This window comes from Panthera uncia, chromosome A2 (genome assembly GCF_023721935.1).
Source record: "Panthera uncia isolate 11264 chromosome A2, Puncia_PCG_1.0, whole genome shotgun sequence".
Classification (NCBI taxonomy): Eukaryota; Metazoa; Chordata; class Mammalia; order Carnivora; family Felidae; genus Panthera; species Panthera uncia.
In genome coordinates, this window is record NC_064816.1 from 155,321,674 (window position 1) to 155,347,650 (window position 25,977).

The following is a 25,977-nucleotide window of genomic DNA, read 5'->3' on the forward strand; positions in this document are numbered from 1 at the left end:
CTGGTCTAATACACTGAAAGTTTAGAGGACACCACATGAAATATGAGCTAATCAGCTGCCTAGCACTACCAGGCAGCTTCATGTATCACCTGAGAGATATCCATGGGATTCTCATGCTTCTAATGTAGAAAAGACAATAGTACTTCCCAGTTCATAGCCACTGAAGAAATCCAAAACCTTAGGTAACCCGTTACATAACTTGGATCCGAGTGTTCAAGGATTTGTGCAAAAAATATCTACTTTGGACTTAGGAACCAGTATTCTCTGCCCCTGTTTATGTCTTTATGTGCTTATTTCCAATCCTATTTCTTTCTGCTCCCTCACACTCAAAGCCTACTCTATGAATCTGGCTCTGGACTACGACAATAAATCTCACATTCCATTGTTTCATCTGTTTGACCAGAACACCAAGACGGCGAAGTGGGAGTTACAGGATACATATTGTATATTAAATTAAGAACCTAAGTTGATTTAAAAGGTATGGCATTGGGAATCCGGCCAGTGGTATGGTGACAGCATTGTATGGTGACAGAAGGTGGCCACACTCGTGGTGATCATAGCATAACGTACAGAGAAACTGAATCACAACGTGGTACACTTGAAACTAACATTGTGTGTCGACTATACTTAAATAAAGAAATTTTTTACAGGAGAACTTAAATGAATTCCTGTAAGTCCCCTTCCTACGTACATTTCCCCCCTCTGCAGACTTTTTTCTAATGTGCAAGTTGTGACAGGTATACCCTTAGCTTTTTGGATAGTTATTTGGGCCAAAGACACATAGTAAGTTATGTTCTACACTAATAACACCAAAGCACAAAGATATTCTTATTTTTCCTGACCCTTTTTTCACCTCCAGATTTAAATTATTAGTATAAACCAACTTCTCCTCCTCATAGTAGAGGATATTTTCACCGTTCTTTACCATTCCTCAAAGGAATGGTACTTTTCTGAAAAGTACTAAAAGTTCTTCTATAGAATGCCATATTATATATTCTAAAAATTTTTTTAAGTTTATTTATTTATTTTGAGAGAGAGAGAGAGAGTGAGCAGGGGAGAGGCAGAGAGAGAGGATCCCAAGCAGGCTCCGTGCCGTCAGCACAGAGCCGGACATGGGGGTTCGAACTCACAAACCGTGAGATCGTGACCTGAGCTGAAATCAAGAGTCAGACACTTAACCAACTAAGCCACCCAGGCGCCCCCAGATGATATAGTCTAAAGTCTATTTTCTCCTCTTATTTCTTTAACAGCATGACAAATAACTTTTCATTCTTCTTGGGTGTATCATATCCTAATTATGAGTATTTGTGCCTCAACTTCCTGCAAATTCCTCTGACACTTAATTACTTAATTATCTCATGTCTCAGTGTAAGAAAAAATGAATAATGCTTTTTTTTTTTTTTTTTTTTTTTTTTGCCTACAATATGAGGTTTCTAGTGAATGAAGGGCAGCTTTCTCTGCTGAAGTAAGGTCTCTCAATGAGTAAGAAAGTCCTGTAGGTGGGTCTGAACTTTTAGATGCACAGAGCAAAAAAGTGGAGATTCAGCAGCAACAACAAAATTGCACCTGGTTAAGAGACAGAACAACAAGGAATCTGAATCTTAGCCTCTGACTGTTATAATTGACTGGACCAGTCTTACCTTCTCTGAACCTCAGTTTTTTCACCGCTCAAATCAAGGGGTTGGATTGTGTCATTTCCAAAATCCCTTGATTTTATGACCTGGTTATAACTTGAGAAAGCAATCGGACGGTGTCACCGTTACATTCTACAGCTATTTAAATATTGGTGCCAAAGTGGGGCCCAAATTTCAAATCAAATATTTGAAAGAGTTTGGGGACACGTTCAAAATAGTCTGTATGTCTTCTTTGGTATTTCTTATCCCCCCCCCCAACACACACATGTATTTATCTATAAAATGTGGGCCATCAGAACCAATTTAAACAATTAGTCACATAGTTCGATGTAATGAAAGATTTAGGTTATTACAGAAAACCTAGAATTAATTAAATGTGAAAAAGCAATTTCATAAGAAAGACGACAGCTCAGATCTAAGAGCAGCAAAAACTCTCCTAGTGTATCCCCAGTAGTGCTCAACGGTAGGGTGACGATTTTGCCCTCCAGGAGACATTTGGCAATGACTGGGAACATTTTTGCTTTGTCACACTGGGTATGGAGGGGTGCGGATAGGATGGGCTAATGCCATCTAGTGAATTGAGGCCAGGGGTGCTATTAAACACCTGTAATGCACAGGTCAGGCTCTCACAACAAAGAATTATCTGGCCTAAAATGTCAGCGATGCTAACATCGAGAGACCCTGGTGTAGACCTATTACGGCTCTGATTTCTAAGTAAACTGTGGACATTGATTCTGTACATCTCCTTTCTGCCATCACAGGAGACTTGGCCTCCTCTTGGTTGTTAGTAAACATAGTGAATGTTAGCAGTATATTTAAAACAAAGGTTTTGGCCTAAATCTACCTACATATGTAAAGTTTTGCCAACACAAACTTTATGCCCATGGGGTACACTGGGCCTAACAGAGCAACCTGAACCATAATGTGTGATTATCTTCAAGGTTGAGAAAAATTGCAGTAATACGAAAATACTAATTTCTGTTTTGTTAAGGAAACATTTGATTTTACATCTGTAGTTCTAAAAGGTACATTTTAATTTCCCTGGATGATAATTTATGACCCTCTAGTCTTCTTCACCCAGATATTCTGTTTTGCTGCTTGAGAGCAACGTCCCATAGACCATGAATGTTGGCTCTTCCCATTTTGAGAAATACTGTGGACACTCAAATAAATTCAGAAAGCATCAGCAGAGTCTTTCAGGGGCCAGAATTTGCACGTCATTTGTTTATTAAACCTCTCTTTCCTTCGGATGTAAAACTACATGCTCAAAATGAAATGGAGGTAGTCAAGGTACACATTTTGCCTGAATTATCTCATCAGTAAAAGTATCATCTGGGTAATTACATCTCATTAGAACTGGCCCAAAATAGCAAATAAACAAGTGCCTTATCCAAGTATTTTAATGTACTTTACATACTATACAAGGTCCCAATTAGTCAATGTACAGTTATTTATTTTAAAATAAAATTCAACAAGCTGTAGGTGATTTACTTTAATCCCGTTTTTCTTATAATGTTAATTGCCAAAATAAATTATTTCTCATACTGAGCCTGGGATCCTACCAGAGAACAGTCCATTTGGGTTCAACTACAGCATACCTTAGTAAATATGGCTTCACACGTGCAAAAGATCAGTGTACGTAAAAACAAAATAACTTAATGATCTTCCGGCCTTCCATTTGATCCTATCTAAAGCAATAAAGAAAAGGTATCAAATCCTTATTTTTAACATCCTCACCTTGGTTTTCCAAGAAGAAAAACGTACACAATTTTTGTAAAATGGCAAATGGATTGAAATCCGGATTTCAAAACAAGTTCGCTTTATCTTACGTTTGTTCACAACTTCAACAAAATTCAGCAAATATCCGTGTTTTGTAGAAGGGGAGAAATGAGAAGGACAAACGTGTCCAGTGACTGCATGGTAGCACCCACTTTGAGTGCTTCCCATCCAATCTCTGGTTTTCGTCCTGCCCACCAATATTCTGCTTTTCCTCCTTTCAAGCCCAGGGCTGAATTTGCGTGCACTGAAGCCGAATTCCTTGAATCAAAGTTCGGCGTGGCCATGAGACTTGCCTCGGCCTACGATGGGGGAACAGAATGACAGGCCACTTTTGCATCAGAGCCTTTAAGAGCCGGTGTGAAATTCAGCCTGTTCCCTCCCTCCACCGTCACTGCAAGTAACAGTCCCCCAGACGGTTTAGGTCCTCTCCGCCTGCATCCCAGAGTGAGAGTGATATAGAGCAGAGCTGGTCCTGCAGTGAACATGTAACAGATGCAAGGAATGAACATTTGGTGTGGTAAACCACTGAGATGCCAGGGTTGTGTGTTCTGCTGGTCCGTGCTAACTGATGCACCTATCCATGCAAGCCATCAGCACTTGGCATAAATGCCCCCAAGGAATTGCGTAGCGCCTGGGAGGGGAGTTTGAGTAACTCTCCACCTGTGGCTCCCCAAAGAAATATACTAATCCAAGATCTATTGAATTTAAACCCTCACGGTACAGAACATATTTTGTCTAGGGCCACCTTTACTGATATTAGTAATGAAGATGATAGAGCGGGGGGAAAAAGTGAGAAAACAAGTTTCAAGTATCAACCTCTGTGGGGATCTTGGTTGTTTTCTCCCCTACACCCCTTGCTTTGGAGATGAGGGTGAGTTCCCAAAGGCTGTATGAATTGTCCTCACCATAAGGCTGTTTTTCTGGTGTGCTTCCACAAAAATGTGTGTGTGGGGGTGAGGGTGTGTTGGGCATGGAATGGGAAGAAGACAGGGGAGTTGGGGCGTAGATGGAAACCATGCATGCATACGGTATATGTTTATGTGCTGAGCATTCCTATCACGCATGTGCTAAGTGCTGGATTCAAAATAAGAATGAGCAACAGGGACTTCCCTAAAGAGACTTCAAAAAATGACAAAAAGAGAAAAAAGAAGAGAGAAACATTTGAAGAAGTCAATAGCTGAAGTGAAATAATACAGTTAACTGTAGACCAGTGTATATTACAACGGTAGGGGCTGCTGTATTTCAAGGGGTGATTTGGGGTGAGTGACGAGGGACCTCGGAAAGCTTCTGGAGGAGATGACAGGTGAACTAAGCTTTACAGGGTGAGTGTGAGTCGGCAGGCAGGTATGTCAAGGAAACTGGGACCTGAGAGGGGTGACTTTTCCAAGTATATGGTAAACGAGGTTGGCACTGGAAGATTATATGGCATAAATGTGTGCAGGAAGCGGGCCTCTGGGAGCAGGATTAGAAGATCCAGCCGTGGAAAGAATAACAACCGGTTATAGGCCTACAGATGAAGCAAGCATAAGGAAGGGTATTAGGGTAGGGGGACAGCGAAAGGAGCAGGTACGTGAGGCACTACAAAAGGGGCATCTCAACAGCAGGTAGAGGTCGAAGGGGTTAAATCAGAGTTGGAACCACAGCGACTAGAGACCAATAACGGTGGGACAGCCCAGATGGTAAGGCCTGAAGGCTCTCTGATGGACATCCAACATGGGCCATGCTGAAGCCCAGGAGAACAGTGAAAGCCAATGAGTGAGCCTCTTCGCTCATGAGTCATGGGAGGGACAGCTTGGAGCTGAGAGGGAACGTTCCATCTAAATGCTGATGGAAACGTTTAGAACCAGGGTATCCACCAGGACACAATATGACAATCAAGAGAGAGAGAATTGTATGAAACGGGGGAGGAGGGCGGTATGGAGGTCAGCAGGGTCAAAGAGAATAAGGACCAAGAAAGGGCCATTGGACTGGAAGTTTGGGATTCTCATGGCTCTCGAGGAAACACTGCATTAGATTTGGAGAAAAACCAGATTATAAAGGGTCGGGGGAAAGTAGGCGGAGAGGGATGTAAAAGACGCCGATATATACTATCCATTCCAGATCAGGGCCTGAAGGAGACGGCAAATTTATCCAGTTGCTTTGTTGCCTTGTTGCCTTGTGTTTTGTTAAGATAGGAGATAACCTGAAAGCAAAGGAAAAGGATATTAGGAAGGTGCATCGAAAGTAATGACTTTCTTAAGTTTATGTAACAATTCACGACTGACAAAATTTATAGTTGACCCTGACATTTTTTCATTTAGCTTTCCGAGTAACGTGAGAGAAATTATGTCAAGTCGCAGAGCGGGGACGAGGGGTTTTTCTGACTCCATTGCTGTTTCCTGCAGAAAACTAGCTGCAGACAGCACATTCGGAGGGTGGAGTGGGGAATTAAGTGTCACGTAGGTTGGGCACCTGGGTGGCTCCACTGCGGAAGCAACCGGCTCTTGATTTCGGCTCAGGGCATGATTTCGTGGTTGGTGTGTCCAAGCCCCACATCGGGCCCTGCACTGACAGCACAGAGCCTGCTTGGAATTCTGTCTCCCTCTCTCTCTGCCCATCCCACTTGCTGTTCCTCTCAAAAATAAATAAATAAACTTAAAAAAAAAAGTTTCAGGTAGGTTAACACTGAGAAGAAAAGGTATCTCTAAGATCAGAGGCAAGGAGAAGGAAGCAGATTGAAGTTTACGTGTTTTTCTCACCAAAGAGATGAGCAAAGGCAAAGACATTCAAACATTCTGCGTACCCTTCCCCTTACGCATGAAACAAGATACTTGTGTTTGAAGAAAGAGGCTGATGATGCCTCTTTCCTAAGACATTCAGACTTGGTGATTATGTGCCTCATCTCTGGAGACTCTGAAAAACATAAAGTACAATTTTGTGCATGAAGAAGTACAAATTTTGAATGCGTACCCACTGAGTGCTCAGCACACCGTTTATTAGCTGTTTGCGTTGTTCTGGAAATTACGGAACGAAGGGTCTCCTCTATCTCTGAAAAGGAGAAGAGACAAAACAATTCTTTCTTTCCCTTATCAGTTAAGCCAACACTTTCTGAACGGGTGTCTCAAGTTCCCTCGCTGGCCACAGACCTGCAGATTTCCAAAATGCTATCGTCTCGTTGTAGGATAATCTGGAAGACAAAACTTCTCCTGTGTTCCAACAACTCGCAAGTGAGAAACATTTTCAAGGAGGAAGATTGTGTTTTCTTAAGGCCGTGTTTCTTGATATAAACTCTCACAAGATGCAGCATTTATTTTTCCTTTAATGCGTTCATTACTCTAAACCGCGATGCCCATTTGCGTACAAACCTGATATCCTGCTGCCACCTGGTGGAAAAACACACACACACAGGAGTTTTACAGAGTCCCTGGCCGCGCCAGGAGAGGGGGCCGGCTCTTCCCCAGTCACAGGATCCCACACAGTGATCAAAGAGCAGGTCTTTCTATTAAACTCCCTGGCAGCGAAACAGCAAAGGCTTGGCTCCCTGCCCCCGGGACTGTGCAAACTGTCACATTTCGGATGCCCACAGCATTTTTCTTTTCTTTTATCTTCAGACTCCCGTGGCTCTCAGACCTTGAATATAATTCTTTCCCAAAGATTCTTTAAAATCACTATTTGTTATTTCTTCCTTTTTCTTTCTTGCTTTCTCTTTCAGAGGAATGCTAGAGGGAGGAGGAAAGGGACAGGCGTTGTAATGTAAGAAGATCGTATCACAATTACCTAGCTTGTTGAATATCATTAATTCACTGCAATAACAATTTGATATGATAGGTCATTTACATTTTACTCATCCGAGCCTCTTGTGCAGAGAAACCATGAGGAGAGGGCTGGGAAGGGCTTTTATTATGTTCATAAATGATCTGGACGCACTTAAAGAAGCAACCTATACAGAAATGACATTGTTTTGTTTAATAAAGTTCCATTCAAGGCGATTTGGCTGGCTCTTCTATCAAGTGTGATGGGAAAACGAGCCAGTCCTGATATTAAATACCCAGATGATCCTTCAAGCTGTTTATTTCATAATAAGTCAATGCTCGGTTTTACAGCGCTATGTGTTACCCAAGACAGTCATTTAGTTGGTCAATTTCAGGCTAGTGACAAAACTCTGAGTAATAGGAAAGCAGTGTTGATGCTCCATATTCTCTGTGAGGAGATGTCTATAAATTAAAGTTCCCGAGCACACACTAAATTTATATTTAACAGCCATTACTAAATGTAAGATCTAAGTGAAACTAGATTATGACCTACATATATGGAAAACTAATTAAAGCTGCTGGAAACTACCTATTTCTCTTTGGATGATTTATATCAATACATAAAGATGTGAGAATTTAGTGCAAGTCAGATGTGTTCTTATCTATTGCTTAGAGCAAAGCGCATTTTTGGAGGAGAATAGTGATCATTAAAGATGGAGCTCCAAACGTGAACTTTCCTGTTTTTATAAGGCTAGAGCTTGGTTATTAAACATCAGTGCTTTTCAAAATAGCTTTTCATTTTGCAAGATAAAAAGTCTTGTAAAAATCTCTTTTAGAAAGACAACATGATTTTTGTTAATTCACTAAGCCCTCTATCCTAAGTACTATCTCTGAACTACTTTTCAAAGATTACCAGTGGGTTTGTTTTTTTTTAGCTCCCAAAACAAAAAGATTGTAGTTGGACCCTGATTTTTTACTTTTTAATCGAATTTCCATTCCTTTCATAACGTTAAATTTTTTGACAGTTGTTTTGAATGTATATAATAGTTTTCTTTAGAATTTCCTAAGATTAAACATATGCTCTTTCTTTAAAAAAAAAAAAAAAGGTTCTGGGTAGAATAACGTCTCTGTTTACCATGCCTGGACTGTGTCTACACTGATGGATAGGGCGCACTCAGTGTTATGGGGAAGCAGGTGTGGTGTGGTGATGGGGAAGATGAAAGTCAAGTGCGGCCAGTCACAGAGGCTGACCAAGCAGATGAAGGCAGAGCAGAGACTGTAGTTGGGGGGGGGGGGGTGGTTCTTGTACTGTAGGTGGGCCAGGGGTTGAGTTGAAGACAGGCCCACCCACACAGCCCACACGGATGAGCAGAGCAACTTATGTGGTTGCAATGGCAAGGGGTGGATGTACTGGAGTGATGGAGAAGGGTGATCACAGGAAGGTGACCTGCCTTCAGTTTGAACAATCCTACCAGAAATTTCTGCTTATGTTCCATGAAGTAGGTCTTTTGATGTTGTTTCTAAATCAAATGAAATCTGGTTAGCCCCCACCGAATAAGGTTGGCAAGACATCCAAGAGCAACCATTTTGGGGTGTTCCATCTGGTGGTGCAGGGAGGAGGCTTAGGTGGTCTGGGAGAATCACAGTGTCCCTTACCCTCCTCGGTGCCTGCTCGTAACTCTCATTAGTCACTCCCCTGAATCTGTATGGATAGGGAGGGTTTGGGGCACAGTCTGGTTGGGAAACAGTTGCACAAAATCAAGGAAATACCAGTTGACACCACCCAAGGTATGCGTATCCACACCGACATCCTTGCAGAAGTCAGCCCATTCCTACCTGCGGTCAAAGCACCAGCCTCTATCCCCTTCCCCTCTGAAAAATCCATTGGATGTAGCCCTTTGAAATCATTAACCTGTTAACTCTAGCAAGGAGATCATAGACCTCCACGATCCAGTGTTCCCATCGCCCTTTTAAGAAAGGAAATGATAGAATGACACTGCCTATCATTTTTCCATAAAGTTATTCCACCATATTAAATTTTCAGTAGATGTCTACTGTCACCTGTATTTTCTCTGTGGATACCAGCCCTGAACCTGGATCTGCCACTATTAAATCATTAATTAAATGTGTCATTTAGGTCAGAAGTGCCCTTCCGATGCAATGTTGAGAAGAAAACAATCTCAGGGAGTTTAATTTGCCCAGCCAGCAACTTACCACGATTATTTGATCTGTTGAGGGACATTTGAAAGTATGTCCTCATGGGAACTGTTACTTTAAAATCAAAGGATTTTATAAAGATCCTTTCTGTCTTAGTCTGTTCAGGCTCCTATAGCAGAATACCATGGACTGTGTGCCTTATAAACAACAGACGTTGATTTCTCACAGTTCTGGAGCCTGGGAAGTCCAAGATCAAGGCACTGGCCAAGTCACTGTCTGGTGAGAGCACACTTCCTGGCTCATAGATGACACCTGCCTCTGTGTCCTCACGTGGTGGAAGAGGCAAGGGAGCTCTCTGGGGTGCCTTATAAGGGCATTAAACTCGTTCATGAGGGTTCCACCCTCATGACTTAATGACTCCCAAAGTCCCTACCTCCGTAAACCATCACTCTCCATGTTAGGATTTAACATGTAAATGGAGGGGTGGGGAGACACAGACATTCAGTTGATAGCACTTTCTTTAGAAAGAAACATTTCTTTTTCTTTGTGCTTTCTCTCATGTTCATTTTTTTATATTTAAAAAAATATATCAACGTTTCCCAAATATCCATAGATCACTTCTTTACTACTACCACTAAGAGCCAAAAATTAAAGATATAACAAATTAAATTTCCCCAACACTTAATACATGGATTACAAACATTTAATTAAGTAATTCTTTTTAATTTTTGTTCACATTTATTTATTTTTGAGAGACAGAGCACGAGTGAGGGAGGGGCAGAGAGAGAGGGAGACACAGAATCCAAAGTAAGCTCCAGGCTCCAAGCTGTCAGCACAGAGCCCTACGTGGGGCTTGAACCCATGAACCGTGAGATCATGACCTGAGCCGAAGTCGGACTCTTAACCAACTGAGCCACCCATGCACCCCTTAATTAAGTATTTCTAAGCATTAATTGAAAAAAACTTCTGATGTATCCAATTTTCCTAAATATTTTAAATACCTTAAAGGTATACAAGACTCTCACAAAATTGTTATAAATACAAAGGTAACCAGTAATTTGAGAATAAAACCAGTTATAAATATGCAAAAAGGAAATTTAAATGTCTTTTATCCTTAGCCTGATTCATATTTTTTTTTTAGTCTTTTCTTGGGTAACATGCCTGACATTTCAACTATATGCTGTACAACCATTTCAAAGTAGCCAAGAATGCCGAACCTAGGTTATGAACCAATGGGCTCTTGGTAAGGACACAGGTCCTAGGTTCTAAGATTTAAATTCTAGCCAGTGATCATCAGATTAAACTTCATTTAAATCCACATATGTCAAATTGGTTTAATTTTTACAATAATGTTTCCTCACAAATGATTTGGCCAGTGTCCCCAAACCTATTATGTTATCACATTATTATAATGTATTGACCTCGTCTGTTAGAATATCTTGTTGGGAATTTTTTAAGGTATTTTATTAAGATTATTAGGATTATTTGGAAGCATTACCTGCTAGTAGATAATGCACTGAGCCTACATTTTCATTCTCCTTTCCAGGACACTAGCTCAAATTATTGTTTTTGAGGTCACTGTTGATTTCTTTTTACGCGGAGTGGTCACTGGTGTTAATGAACTGTGAGTCCTTGTTTCTCAGTCCAGTTTTCTTGTGTGACTCCAGCTATTGGCTGGTCCTTTCTGATGTCATTATAATAAGTACCTTTCTTAGGGTTAGTTGGCTTACTGGTTTTGTGCCTATTATATTACCGTGTGTGTGTGTGTGTGTGTGTGTGTGTGTGTGTGTGTGTATACATTATATAATTTATAGTCAGGAATTTAATTAGCAGATGAAACAACATACCCACATATATTAGCCCCCCATTGACTATACCCCATACTGTTAACCCTTGGCTTTTCTCTTCTAAGTATTGTTATAAGTGACTGACCTTTCACAGACTAAACTTTTAGTCAGCCATAATTCATGTTCCCCTGAATCCTCTCCCTCCTATCTCCCTCCTCCTCCTCCTCCTCCTCCTCCTCCTCCTCCTCCTCCTCTCTGTCTCTGTCTCAATGCTAACTCATCAAAAGTTGGCCAGCAGGAATCTCTAACTTGACTCCATCCTTTTAGTATTTTGGTTCTATCTTCAACATTCCAAAACCACGCTTGCATTCTGGCAACAACAGTATGTTCAAGTCTCGTTCCAATTTGTTCTGTGTTATTGTGCTTCATTTTACTGCTCCAAAACATACATCTGCATCTGTATCGGAAGTAGCAGAAAATAGTAGAGAATAATCTCTAAGTCCAAACTCTGGGGACAAGGGGTAACCAGGAAGATCAATGGTAGGTGAAAAGACTGCTGTGGCTACAATTTAATAAGGACAGAGACGGAAAATAGGTGTTGTTTTAGCATCATAACTTCATGGTGGTCTTTCTAAATAAGATTATGTATTGCTATGCTCTGTTTTTCTGAGAATCTGTAGTTTCATTGACCACTAAGACATTTTTTTTTACACTGAAACATTTGACCCTCATTCTTTCTGCATGGGCCAAATGCACTGAAATATTTCTTATGCTCAGCTCTGTAAAGATCCCAAACCATATACACGTTCATAGAATTGAGTTTAGAATTTCCTACATGTGTGAGCGCATGCATGCATAAGAATATGGATTTATTTCCAGCAGCAGGTAGTATCCTTTTATCTATCACGTATGGTAAATACTTCTTGCATTTTGCTTTCTCACTCACCAATAATTAATATCAACAATGATATTCATCTAGATTTCATTGTTTTTATACTTGTCTGAATCCAATACTTCATACCCTTACGTAACAATTTACACCTTCCCTTTGGAATAATATTCTTATCCTGTTCTCAAAATTGACAAGTAATGGATTTAAGGATGAAGTTACCTAATTTGGCTCCCGTATGATGGACAGAAACCAACGCGTAGGGACGAAATCAGGACGAGAAAAAGGCAGTTTTCTTTAGGTTAAAAAAAGTCAACAAATAGAACCGTTTGCTTCTAAGAAATCATTATTTATGATTGAGAAAAACCTAAAAGATTGGAAAGAGTTTTTCCTTCATTCTTTTTGTCCATTTCTGGTGTTCATCCTGAGTGATTTTAATACATCCCATTTAGCAGTACGTACTGCGATGTTCCCACTGAGTGTCTCTACAGGTTAGGTTGTGACCTCAGGGGCACCACAAGCCAAAGAGAACCAAGCAGTGGAGTGGGAGAATGAAAAAGCCCCCCAGCTGATTGGGAGTTGGCGCAGATGGGTATGTGGGAGAGTTAAAGGACAGACCTAGAGGTACAGGGCCCAGATCAGACAACTTCGCTCAGGCTCCCGAGACATAAAGAATTTATGATCATCAGGAAAGAGGTAATTTGCTGAAATTCCCACCACAGAACCAGAAAGAAGGAGGGAGATAGACATGTGTGCCCTGCACCAAAGTGGCCCAGGAGATACCTCGTTGTGCCAATAATTTAACTGCAAATAACATACACTCAGGTAAGGAAGGCAGGGTAAACTGCATATAAGGCTCTGGTCTGGATCTTAAGGTGCAATCTGCTTCATTTCCTTGAGGAACCACGTTCCTAATTCTTACAACCATTTGGTTAAATGTTGACCAACAAAAGCAGATGTTCTATTGTGTTCAATGGGGGAAAGCTCTTATTTTCTGTTTCGTCTGGTGAATAGCGCATGAATCCACACAGAAATCTGCATCAGGTGTTTCCATCTTAACCAATGGCATAATTCCAAAAGGACTGCCAGCCAGGAGAGCTCCTAAGCCTCCCTGAAAAACTGGAGGAACTCATTATATTTTGCTCTTGGCTTGGATGGATGAAGGAAGAGAGGCAGGTGGGTCCCCACTGAGGCTGCAAATCACTTGCATTCTGGATTTAAGAGAAGGTTGAGGAAACCAGCAGCAGCTGCCTTCATGAGGGGTGAAAGTGTTGCTGCAGAGGTCCAAAACCCAACAGTTTTGAGTCAGAAAGGAGCTTTCAAAGAAACATTTTACTGTGGTTTAAAAATCCTTCGCTTTGAACGTGCTGAGCTTTTGTTCTGTCAGCGTGTTCTTTCTCTGATTTCTCAAGAAGACATAATCTAGTAAGACTGGGGTGCTGTGGCCACAAATCCCTGGTTAACATTAGGCGAGAGGAGCGTCAGAAAGAGGCAGGGGTCCCCGCCTATTACCGAAGTCCTTTAAGAGCAGGTGATCGATTAGATGTACAAAGAGCATTGCCAAGAAGAAAGCATCACAGTCTCAATTAAAAAAAACAAAACAGGGCTGCCTGGGTGGCTCAGTTGGTTGAGCGTCCAACTTCGGTTCAGGTCGTGATCTCGCGGTGTGTGGGCTCGAGCCCCGCATCGGGCTCTGTGCTGACGGCTCAGAGCCTGGAGCCTATTTCAGATTCTGTGTCTCCCTCTCTCTCTGCGCCACTCCCCCCCTCCCCCCCGCCCCACCACTCACACTCTGTCTCTCTCACCTTCAAAAATAAATAAACATTGAAAAAAATTAAAAAACAAAACAAAGCAAATAATTAAAGCTTTGGTTCACCTGTCTGCCTCCTGATGACACAGATCAATGATTTAATTGGTAGTCCTCTACATCGTCTCCTCAAATAGTGATTTGTCCCATTTATCATAATTTCTAAAGAGCACTAAAACACGGGATGCTCTTTAATAACCTATATGGAGCTTGAATAAATAGCATAGTTCATATGCTTTCAATAGTCCAGAATTCCAGAAGTAGTGTTCTGTCGAACACACTTGGAAAAATACTTAACTAACCAGTCTGTTTACAACAGAAAGAGTTTCATGGCTCCACAGCTAATGCATCTGAAAGACCAGGAGCTCAAAAAAAATTTAAGGTGTGAACTCAGGAAGCTGGAGGCATGGGTTTGGTCCTCTTGTGCATGTTTATTTTACAGGCAGCATAGTGACAAGCCCACCCTGACCCAACGGAGTAAGAGATTATAGGCAGATTGGCTCAAATCCATCCCTGTTTTCCACCCACCATAGTAGAGACATTATTTTAAATGTGTGTAGTAAGAATATTCTCTATTAATTTTTTTAAGCATGACAGAAATAGGCAGTTGAGGGAAATGATTAGGAATGCAGGCTTTGGAATCAGACAGGCTCGCTGAGAAGCACCTCGTTCACCCAGTGAACTTCAGCAAGTTACTTCGTCCCTCTCTCTCTCTCTCTCTGTCTCACCTGCCTTATCTGCAGAGCAGAATAATGGCAGCAAATTATTGGCAGATTTTGGCAGCAAAATCTTTTAGGATTTAGGAATCTCAGGTGGGATGATGTGCATTAAGTGCCCAGGACCGTGAGTCACCCAATAAATGGTCAATAAATATTAGTTAGTATATATTATTATCATTCTCTCGACCAATAACAGCATTTTTGTCAACTGGGACTAAGAAGAAAAGAAGGAAAACGGAGGCAAAATGTCATTATGGTTTGAGGGGGGTTGCATCTGCTGGCAACCTTTGTGACAATGGTCACCAATTATGTCTATTCAGAAAGCTGTCCTGTTGGCCCTGTGGAGGGTGACTTGGAGGGGGAGGTATTAAAGCCAGGGAGGCAAGAGCCACGCGAAAAGACAACAGGAGATGGTATGAGAAGCATGTGGAGATGCCATTGGTTGAATTTGGCATTCAGTTTTGTATGGGCATGGAAGTTATGGCTCCGGACAGACCCTGACACTTCCTCACGCTGCGTGACTCTGTGAACAGTGATATCCTTAACGTGAGGACCACAAGAGGAGCCAGTCTTGGGATGTGGACGACGAGTTTTTGGTTTTACGTTTGCTCTTTTGAACTTCTGGTAGCAAATCCAGAAGAAGGGGCACGCCCTGCTGGAGCATTGGCATTTAGCTCTGGAACTCTCATCAGAGGTCCGTGTGGTAGCACGGGTGGAGATTATCAGTGGGAGAAGATGGAAATCACACAGAGAGCCCAAGAGAGAACAGACTGGCCTGAGTGGTGCCCCCCAGGGGTACGGTATGTAAGAGACATTCAGAGGTAGTAGAATCAATGAGTGGACCAAGAGTAGAGTAGTAGGAAGAGAACCAGAGAGAATAACGTCCTGAGCTAAGTGAGCTTGAGTAAATAATAAATTGAGAATAAAGATAGCACACCAAGTCTCTGAACCCGGGAATGAACTTGAAGCCCTGTCTTCCCCAGAAACCTACACAGAAGCCAAGTTTGGCTGTCAGGGTACAGCTGTCTCTGGCAAAGGAGGCAATGTCCTTCTGCTTCAAAGCTGATAAACCTGACCCGCCCGTGTCTATGTGGTTTCCAAGCTATTCCTGCTCACTGAAACCTGAAGAGGGAGCGAGGCACGATTCCTTGTCAGACTGTCCCTGTGTCCTCAGCACGAAGCCTCTGGTCTGGCTGTACCAGGAACAGGAATGAATGTCATGTTCATCCTTCACAAACTTCAAAATAGCAGTAGTTCAAAACTAGCCAGGCTTCTAATAAGCAATTGGAGAGGTACCTAGACTCCAGAACTAGAACTATGTTTCCAAAGCATCTGTAGAAAAGATCACCTGCATCAGAAGCAGCAGGGGTGCTCATTAAAAGGGCAGATTCCAGGGCGCCTGGGTGGCTCAGTCGGTTAAGCGTCCCACTCTTGATTTCAGCTCAGATTATGATCTCATGGTTCATGAGTTCAAGCCCCAAATCAGGCTCTGCACTGACAGTAAGGAGCCTGCCTGGGATTCTCTCTCTTTCCCTGTCCCCTGCTCACACACACACTCTCTCTCTCTCTCTCTCTCTCTCTCTCTGAAAATAAATAAATAAATTTTAAAAAGGGCAGATTCCACATAGCCGGGATGATGGCTCAGAAATCCGCATTTTTAGCAAGCCCTGCACATTATTCTAATGCACAATAAAGTTTGTGAGCCATTGATTGTAAAAGAACAGAAAATCAGTTTGAAACACCCAACAAAGAGCTCCACCTGGGAAAGGTAATCAGAAGGGAATACATTTTACTCATAGGAGATAATCCTTAACAGAATTATGAGACTTTGTGAGAATTAATTGTGTCTAGTATCTCACTTTTCCAAATTATTTGTGTGAATATTTTCTCCCTCCCTGCTCTGTGTTTTCTGATTAATACATGGTGGAATGCTTTATAGTTTTTCCAGCATGAGAAATAGAGCAGGATGAAAATTTCCCATGCATTTTCTTCAAAGAAAAGCATTTTGGACTTCAGTGTTAAAAGGAAAAGTCATGAAATATTTTAATTTTTTTTCTTGGCTGGTGAGTTGTGTTCACCCTGTTCTTTTTATTAAGCACTTTTCAATGAATACTTCCTTTTTCTCAAGGTAAAAACTGGCTTTTTTTCTGCTGAAAAGCATCATTGTCAAAATTCATTGTCACATTTACACTTTAGAAATTATTACCTGGTTCTCGTTAGTGGAGAAAATTAGAATAGTTTATGTTCCACTGTGTTATCCTAACCTTGTCCCCTTGTTTGTCAAGATTCTTAAGCTGGACATTATTCTGCGTGTATGTGTGTGTGCTTGCAGTAAAACATAGATCATGACTGAAAGGCAACTACTAGAGAATTATTATAAGTATAAATATTGACCATGGATATTGAAATGTTTATCCCCACCCTATGTTGATACTTGAAGTCATACCATTAGAAATTAATTAGTTTGGATCTTAAAGGCATTTCAATCTTCAGGAACCTCTTATTAAAATAATAATTAAAAAACAGGGGTGAATAATCATGAAGGGCTTATCAGCCACCACACGATGAAGGTTTGGTTGATTAATAACTGAAAGCAGGATTGGGAAAGATGAAGCTAGAGACACATCAGGGAGATGGGGACTAGGAGAGACAAAAGAAACCGCCATCAAATGTCACCTTGCTCATTCCCAGTCTCTCAAATGGGGCAATTCTCCCCCTTTCAACAAGAGCCTGTGCTGTGAAAGCAAGGAAAACTTTAAAAGACTTGTCCTCATTAAGTTTTGGGACAGAAACCTTACCAAATGAGTAAATTCCTGGGGAAGATCAAGATCTTAGAGCCCCTTAATAGGACTAAAATAATCATTAGCCGACCGGAGAGAAGAGGACAGCCTCTCAGCCCGAGGAAGAGGTATTGGGTGAGTCTGGCCCAGCACCGACCCTGCTTTCTTATACAGCTGCTTGGAAATACAGATCTGGAGAAGGGGGCTTCTCCCAGCCAAGTTCATGCTCCGGGATATGGGAATAGGGTTGCAAACTAAAGATTAATTGTGCAACACGATAGATGTCTTTGTGAGGTATTACAGCACACACTTCAGTTCATATGGGGAAACATGGACCCTTCACACTTGGTCTGACCTGATGTTCAGCCAGCCAGGCCCATTTTCAGACCACTTCTCTAGGGGTATAGGACGTTAGGAAGTTGAACCATCCCAGCCAATTTAAACAACTGGTCTCTTTCACGTGAGCATTCCACCTCAGTGCTCCGGATCATCTCTGCCTGTGTCACATGCAACCAGAAAATGCGTAGCTCAAGTCAATTCAATGTCTTTTGGGGGAAAAAAAATGCAGAAGTGCTTTGACAAGACATACAAAGAATTAATTTAAAAAGTATCTTTAGTAAAAGTATCTTTAGTAAATCTCATAGGAGATTTTTTTAAACCTCTCTTTCCAAACAACTTCAGCAAATACTACTGAGTCACATCCCTAATGTAATAACAAGGCTTGATTTGGTCAAGCAGCGACTCTTGTCTCCATATGGAGATTGAGCTTTTGAAGCCTTCCTCCTCTGTGCGGCTCCGTGACCCACAGCTCCCCCACTGGTGGACCCAAGGTGGTGCATCTCAGTCATTCAACAGCGTCTCCTGAGCACCTGCTGTGTGCCAAGCAAGGTCTGGGTGCCAGAAACACAAGAAAGGGCAAAGCAAGCGAAACACTTGTGTGCATGGACCTCATATCCTAGTTCAGGAAAGACAGTCAATAAATAGGTAAACTTAATATATAGATAGGAATGTAACATAATGACACATGCTCTAAAAACAAAACCAGTGGGCAATGGCTGAGGATAACTTGAGGCTGGATTTTCCATTTGTTCGAGAAGGTATCACTGACTCTGAGGAGGTGACTGAATTCTGAGTGATAAGAAGAGCCAATCCTGCTGGAATCTGCGGGAAGCATTCCAGGAAGAAGAAACCGATCCTGAGATTGGAGCAAGCTTGATATCTTGAAGAACAGAAAGAAGGCTGGCGTGGCTTCTGAGCAAAGGATCGAGCGGAACAGGGTGGTATCAGAGACAGAGGCAAAATTATGAGGGCCCTAGATTCTGGATCTTTTATGAAGTCTAGGGCTATGCATGACGTACAGGAGCTTCTCAGAAGAGACACGAGGCGGAACACGGTGGTCTTCTCCCCAGGGTGCCCGGACTTTACGGGAGAGTCTCCTCTAGCTTTCCTTCAGCTGAAATTTGAAGACAAAGGATACAGTCGCATCTCTAGGCTCCCTTTAGATGCCAAGAAAGCCCAGCATAAAAATCATACAGGGCTGTTTGGAGGGCTAATACTTCGTAGGAAAAACCGAGGGCTGGGGATGGGGAGTGAAAGGGAATTACTCTATTTAAAAAAAAAAAAAAATGCAGCATTTCTTCTGGAGCACTTGTATTGAAGCCACGGGACCTGGGTTCAAAGTGAAACTCTAAGTGTTCACATCAAAATTTCTGTACCTCAGATTCCTCACATGAAAAATGGAGATAACACCAGAATTTCAAGTGATGTTGTGAAGATTAATTGGGGGAAAAAATGCCTGAATTAAAACATTGCTCGGAACATGGCGGGATAGATTTTAGCTGCTGTTAATAACTATTAATAATTCCATGAAGTTAACTATTCACAAATACTAGTAACTCTCTCAAGTCCGGGGTCTTAACAGAGTAAGGCTTGGTGAAGAAAAGCGTGCTCATGGCCAGTGGGAATTCATCAGAAGAAAGTTTTACAGCATCGCTGTTAGCGGTTAGTTGATTCGTTCGTTGTGGTGGTTTATAGCTCAGGAATGCCTCCGCGGCATGGGGGCCTTACATGTGAATCGTAGGGCCGCAGAAACCCTCTTCTTTCTCAGGATGAGAGAGAATGTCGCTTTTGCCCACTGTGGCTATGCTATCGCTATAGGGTGGGACCCGGAAACCTGTCACCCAGGGCCAAAGCTGAGGCCTCCTGTGCAACGCCGTGATCTGCTTGGTCCCAATACGGACTTCCTTTTCAAAACAAGTGTCCGAAGACCACAGGTAGTAAAAAAAACCTGATCTTTATTTGTAACTCACAAGGAGCATCGAGGCCATTCGATTCCCAGCACACAACACGTTCAGATTCGCTTTCACGCTGCTCCTGCTCCGTGTTTCTCCATCATGTTCCACTCGTGTTGGACCCCATCCCAAGTTCTTCCCGAAAACTCTTTCCTGAAGCATTCATGGACTCTTGTCTCTGCTTCTGCTTCCTCTTCCCTTTCATTCTGTACACGTAAATACACACACACAGACACACAAGCACACAACCTGGGTCCTTCCTTGTACAAATCTCCCACCCATTACCATCCACAAAGGTAACTAGTATTAAAGTTTGATGTCAGTCCTTCTAGACTTTTATCTTTTACTCTGTGCTTCAATGAACACACACACACACACACACACACACACACACGAGTGTGTGTGTATACATGTGTAGATGTATCAGACACATGTACAACATGCACATATACTTTTTAACAACATGGAGACATCGTATGGATTTTATTCTGAAAATTGTGTGTCACTCAACAATGTACAATTGACGATCTGCATAGACCCGTCTTACTGTTCATGCTACATTGTATTATATTTGTTTAATATACCATAACAGATTTACACATGGTGGTTGTTTTTTATGGTTGTTTTTTTTTTTTTTTTTTTTTTGCTACTAGAAGCTCTTTAAAATTTTACAAACCACCAAAGCCCCAAACTGTAAAGGTGTGTGCACAGTGTTCAACTCGAGGTGGAGGGTAGAAGATTAAGGAGAAAGTCAAGTGGATTGAAATCAGCAATAAAGCGACCATTCTCCAATACTAAATGTACTTGAAATTTATTCCCCTGCATCTGTAGGTAAATGTCCTTCTGTTCTTGAAACAATAAATCCCCATAAACTTCCCATAAAGTTTTGCAGAGGTGAAATGTGGGATTGGTTCCATCAGAATCCATTCAGAGCTTTGTTTGTGCACCTTCTGATCTGAATTTTAAAGCCCCTGTTTTCCTCAGAGCCCCTGAGACTGAGAAAAGGTCAGAATGCAACATGTTTCAAAGCCGCTGTGCTCCGGGTGGCCACCAGCCTGCTGGAAATAATTGCTTTCAAAACCCAGATTGTGGCACCATCTACTCAGTTGCAAATTAGCATAACCTACGGCACCATGCAGTGGTGATGACAACTGTTAGTGTAACTTTTTGTTCTATTCTCAATTCACTTTTAGAAATATTGAGATGCCCAAACACCTCCATTCCAGACAGGCTGTCTTTGTTTTCAGTAACCTCAGAGACAACACTGAGCCCCAGACCTCTATTTTACAACTTGAAATTTTATTTTATTTTTTTAATGTTTACCTTTTTTGAGAGAGAGAAAGAGAAGCAGTCGGGGAGAAGCAGAGAGAGACGGGGACAGAGGATCCCAAGCGGGCTCTACACTGACAGCCGAGGGCCCAATGCAGGGGCTTGAACTCCTGAACCATGAGATCATGACCTGAGTCGAAATCAGATGCTCAACCCACTGAGCCATGCAGGTGCCCTTACAACTTGAAGTTTTTTTTAATTTTTTTTTTACACTTATTCATTTTTGAAAGACAGAGAGAGACAGAGCGTGAGCAGGAGAGGGGCAGAGAGAGAGGGAGACACAGAATCCGAAGCGGGCTCCAGGCTCCGAGCTGTCAGCACAGAGCCCAACGCGGGGCTCAAACTCGCAAACCGCGAGATCATGACCTGAGCCAAAGTCGGACGCTCAACCGACTGAGCCACCCAGACGCCCCTACAATTTGAAATTTTGAAGTGGAAGATACTAAGTCCAATCATAAAGTGACACGTCACACTGAATTTCACTGTAATAATCTATTCGATATTTCCTTCTCCAGTGTATACCTCCCCAGTATGTTCAATAAACATGCAATGAGGCCCTGGTGTCTGGGGTTGTGGCCTTGCGACTTCATTCGGTGCAAACCTCTCCCATGGCCCCGCAGCCCCTCTGAGCAGCTTCTGGGGAAATCGCTCCCCACTCCAGGCATCTCAGCAGCCCGTCCCTGCTCCCGTGGTCTGTCCTGCCTTCCTACTAATTCCCAGATTCCTCTGAAGCAAAACTATTCGAAATCAACATAGTGGATGTGCTCACTTTATTATTTGTTGTGATCAATGTGACACGACGTAATAAAATTCCCGCTGGCCTCGCACCATCTCAGACACCAAAGGGTGCCCTTTGCAATCCACTTGAATCCCATTTCACAATCCTTACCCCCGGGGGCGGCCACAACCAAAGCTGTGTCTCTGCACCGAGCCTTGCCCCATGGAGACGACAAAGGATCGCAATGGCAAGTGCAGTCGTGCCTTCGAGTGTGTTCCTTTTATCCTTAAAAGTCTGAACATCTATTTCGGCTTTGCTGCATTATTTATTTTTACTTCGGAAATTATTTTCACTTAGCCACTAAGTGGAATTTGTTTTCAGGCTCGCTTTCCGCTGTGTTCCCTTCTTCTCGAGTATTTATGAGTTTGTTAGGAAACGGCAGCCCGTTCTATATAAATCCAGGCCGTCTCTCACACCCTTGCACGCACAAAAATCTGTCATTTTTCTAGGAGTATTAATAAATATAGGCCAGAAGAGGGCTTTTCGCCCTTTTATAGTGCTTTGGTGTTTCAAAGTGCTTCTGGATCGCGCTGTGTCTTTACATCATTAGGACAACCCTGTGACAAAGGAACTACTTTTTCTAACTTACAAACAAAGAAACTGAGGTTCTAAAAGCTTGCATTTTTCCACTTCCTCTTTGCATCATGGGTTGTCTTCCCTCTTTACTAATCCCGCTCCTGGAGAGGGGGAGGGCAGGGAGGGGGGTGGAGGGGGGGGACCGTGTTAGTTTTCAGTAGGAAAACGACAGTATCTATGAATAGGTGGTGCGAATCTTTTTATTTCCTGTAATGAAAACAGCACCAAAAGGAAACTTTGATTTGTGTAACATAATTGTGTGACTCATATCAATCCATTACTCCGCCGTGTAGAGCAGTTTCCAATGTTCGCATCCACCATTCTGCCGAAATGGGAGGCTTTTTCCACATTTCACTCACCTAATGGATTTTATATAAAATCTGTTTTTCTATGGATGTAGGGCTCTGGGGGGTTTGTAGTCTATCAAGAGTTAAGGGCTGCCTCACGTTACAGCGTTCCCTCTCTGCACAGTGGCTGAGCATGGCTAAATACATCGCAGTCTTTTACATTTGTGCCGTGACCATTCTTCACCGCAACAGGGCAGATGATGAAATGGGAGCTTAATGGTATTAGGGCAGGAATTACAATCGTAGGAAGAGAGAAAACGATAAGAGGTCGGAGATACCAAAGGGACACATTGTAAAGACAGAAGCGACACCCACGGGGCTGGCCCTCAGAACCATCGTCAACCACCATGAGTACCTGCTGAGGACCCCGTGGTTTTGAAGAGGGCCCGCATGTCAGATCTCTAAGAAGGGAACTGTTAAATGGGCCCAAAAGGCCAAGTAAATAATGCCAATCCGCATGGCCTTCCACCCGGCTAAATAACTCTTTGATTCAGAAACTTGAGAAGGAGGTCTCCACAGATGGTCAAGGAGTGGTGAGAGCTGGGAGTGGGACTATCAATGGTTCAGATCTTTTTTAAGAACACTTAAAGAACACTTTAAGAACACTTAAAGAACACTTTTTTAAGAACACATTGAACACCCACCTCCGTGGCAGGCTAAAGATTACAGGTAGGAAGAAATAGAAAATACAATCTTTGCTCTGTGAAGTTCCTAGCCTAGCAGAGGGGAGGAACGCATGACAGTAATTATAGTAATACGGTAAGTTGAATGCAGAGATAGACACAAGATGTCATAGGAACACAGGGAAAGCGTGCCCTCAAGGAGGAGAAAGAATCAGGCCAGATGTAGCGTGTGAGTGGGGAGGCCGGGGAAGGGGAAGTTGGAGAGAAGGATAATCCAGAAAGAGGAAAGCACGTGAAGAAAGGCATGGAGTCCATACAAAACAATGGGGGTGGTGAGAAGTCATGGCATCTGTGTGCTGCTGAGCACACGTTCTCGGGAGAGAGGAGGCTGAAGAAGTGGGTCTACACCTAATACGCCATGTCCAGGAGTTTGCAAGGTATTCCGCAGGCGTTTGGAACCATGAGAGGGAAACCATCAGCTGTGCATTTTGGAAATCTCTCTCTGTTGGCTTTGTAGGGACTGGATTTAAAATTGAACAACCCTGGAGGTAGAGCCTAACGTCAATGCGTCATCCAGGCGAGAGGTGATGGCCTGAGCCCTGGCAGTAGAAGGAATAGAAGCGGGGACATACCTGCAGAATATTTCGGAGGTGCGGTTCTCAGGCCTTGGGAGTCGATTGGGTATGGAGGAATGACTCCCCTGTTTCTGGCTTGAGCGGTAGAGTGGGAACAGCTCCAAGGGGAGAATACTGCAGGTAGAGCGAATTTGGAAGAGATATATGTTCACTTGCAGTCATTTAGAGTTTGAAGTACTTGTAGGTCAAAGTAAAGCTGTCTAGTAAGAAACCCATATGTTAATGTTAAACTCATAGTAGTGATCTAACTGTATGCATAAATTTCGGAATCACTGATCTATGTGTGGTTAGTGCTTGAAATGGTGAAAGGGAGTGAAATCGCTCGGGAAAAGAAGGAAAAGCAGATTTATCCCTGGGCCTGACATGCAAGCATTTAAAAGTTACGCAGTTCCCCGAGTAGCCCAACCATGGCCGTTCCTGTGTACTACGTTACTTGTTAAATATTTTTAATTTCAACCTGCATGTAGTGGATATAAATTTGTCCCCCAACCTCCAGATGCAACACTCTTATTTTTGCTAAAGTAGACAGATCTTCCCCCTGATCCTTTGCTCACCAAGATGTGAAACATCCAGGCTTGCTACTCCCTCCTGCTTTGGAATTGATCACACAGAAACCTTTAGAGTTTTACCCGACACACAAATTTGAATGAAGAGCACAGGGCACGGATATTTCCATTACACACTTAGTTATTCATTTCTCCACTTCTGGTTAATAATTTTTAACTTTGAATCCCATTATATTTAAGATGACAAGTAGGATGACTAATTAGGCATAACGAGTCACCCCAATAAGGAAAGTTTGAGGGATCTAACACAGAGACCCTGGAGAGTTTTAGACCTGCTCCCCATCTCCAAATATCCAAAGTACATGGGGCGCCTGGGTGGCTCATTGGTTAAGCATCCTACTCCAGATCAGGTCATGATCTCGCTGTTCGTTGGTTCGAGCCCACGTTGAGTTCTGTGCTGACATCTCAGAGCCTAGAGCCTGCTTCAGATTCTGTGTCTCCCTCTCTCTCTTTCCCTTCCTTGCTTTCACTCTGTCTCTCAAAACTAAATAAAACATTAAAAACAATTTTTTAAATCTGAGTATACACAACTGTTTCCAGAACTCAAAATAAGATAAAATTACCTCCTTAGTAGGACTCTGTCCACGTGCACCATTGACAAGAGTCAGGTGTGAGCTTCCACGACTGATGAATTTCATCACATAATCAGTTTCATCACATCCCCCCATTCTCTGGCTATTGGTCAGCTCACAGCAGCGCAGGAAACACCCTCAGCATCATGACCTCTAGGGTTTTATTATCATATTGTTCTCTGTGGGACCCTGTCCCCATTCTTTCCCAAAGAAACCAAATGGCAAAGAGACACAGGGTGAAAAATTTACATTGTTGACCCCCAAGCCCTGTGGGTTGTTAACAATGGAAAAAGTTTGCTGGTGGGGGTGAAACTTGACAAGTTAGTAACGTTCTACCTCCAAGCCCTTCATTTTGAGGTTGGGCTTGCCCTATAAAATCAGGCAGGGAGCTGAACAAAGCTACTTTTACCTTTCCAGAATGCACAAAATGGTTTAATTAAGGAAGTCCTTTTTTTCTACCCATAAGGACACCTCTACAAATAGACTCAAATCTACATGCAAATGAAGCCATCTGGCTTATTGTTGTCAATAGCACTCAGCCCACGGTAAACAATAGAAGGCTCACTGCGTAACTCAAATACCCACATCTCTAACCTTGGGGTCACTGAAAATTTTCAGAGTAATTAGACTCAACGCTAGTATTCACATTGGAGAGTGCTTGCCACTTCAAGCACAAGCAATAGCTGTGTTTCTTGGTGCGGTCCCAGTACGGGGCCACTGGATGGCTCTGAGGAAATTGCTGGACCTGGGAGCCAGTGGCGTCCAGCCACACCCGCAGCCATGGCCTCACCAAACCACAGCCACGGCCGTAGAGCCCACGTGCAATCTTCTCCCTGTCTGCCAGAAGCCAAGTCTTCCAGCCACTTCCTGGTTACCTGCCCTCTCAGAGGGGAGGGATCTCTGCTGTACCTTCATTCTAATGAGAGGCTCTACGGTGTGTGGGTAACTCTGCTTTCTTGGGTGCCCACCACTGCTTT

The 25,977-nt window shown here is 42.7% G+C and overlaps 1 protein-coding gene and 1 long non-coding RNA gene across 3 annotated transcripts in view; one reads left to right on the forward strand and one right to left on the reverse strand.

Annotated features, from left to right (window-relative positions):
- The window catches only part of CNTNAP2 (contactin associated protein 2), a 1,963,583-nt gene that overhangs the window by 1,677,782 nt on the left and 259,824 nt on the right, over positions 1-25,977 (forward strand). The window lies entirely within an intron of this gene.
- Positions 6,586-25,977, reverse strand: part of LOC125930940 (uncharacterized) — a 43,466-nt gene continuing 24,074 nt past the window's right edge. Inside the window, exon 3 of one of the 2 annotated variants that reach the window (XR_007460313.1) lies at positions 6,586-7,111. This is a non-coding gene — a long non-coding RNA (uncharacterized LOC125930940). Of the gene's footprint in view, positions 7,112-23,858; positions 23,977-25,977 lie in introns of those variants that run through there. The other variant, XR_007460314.1, reaches the window with a different exon arrangement.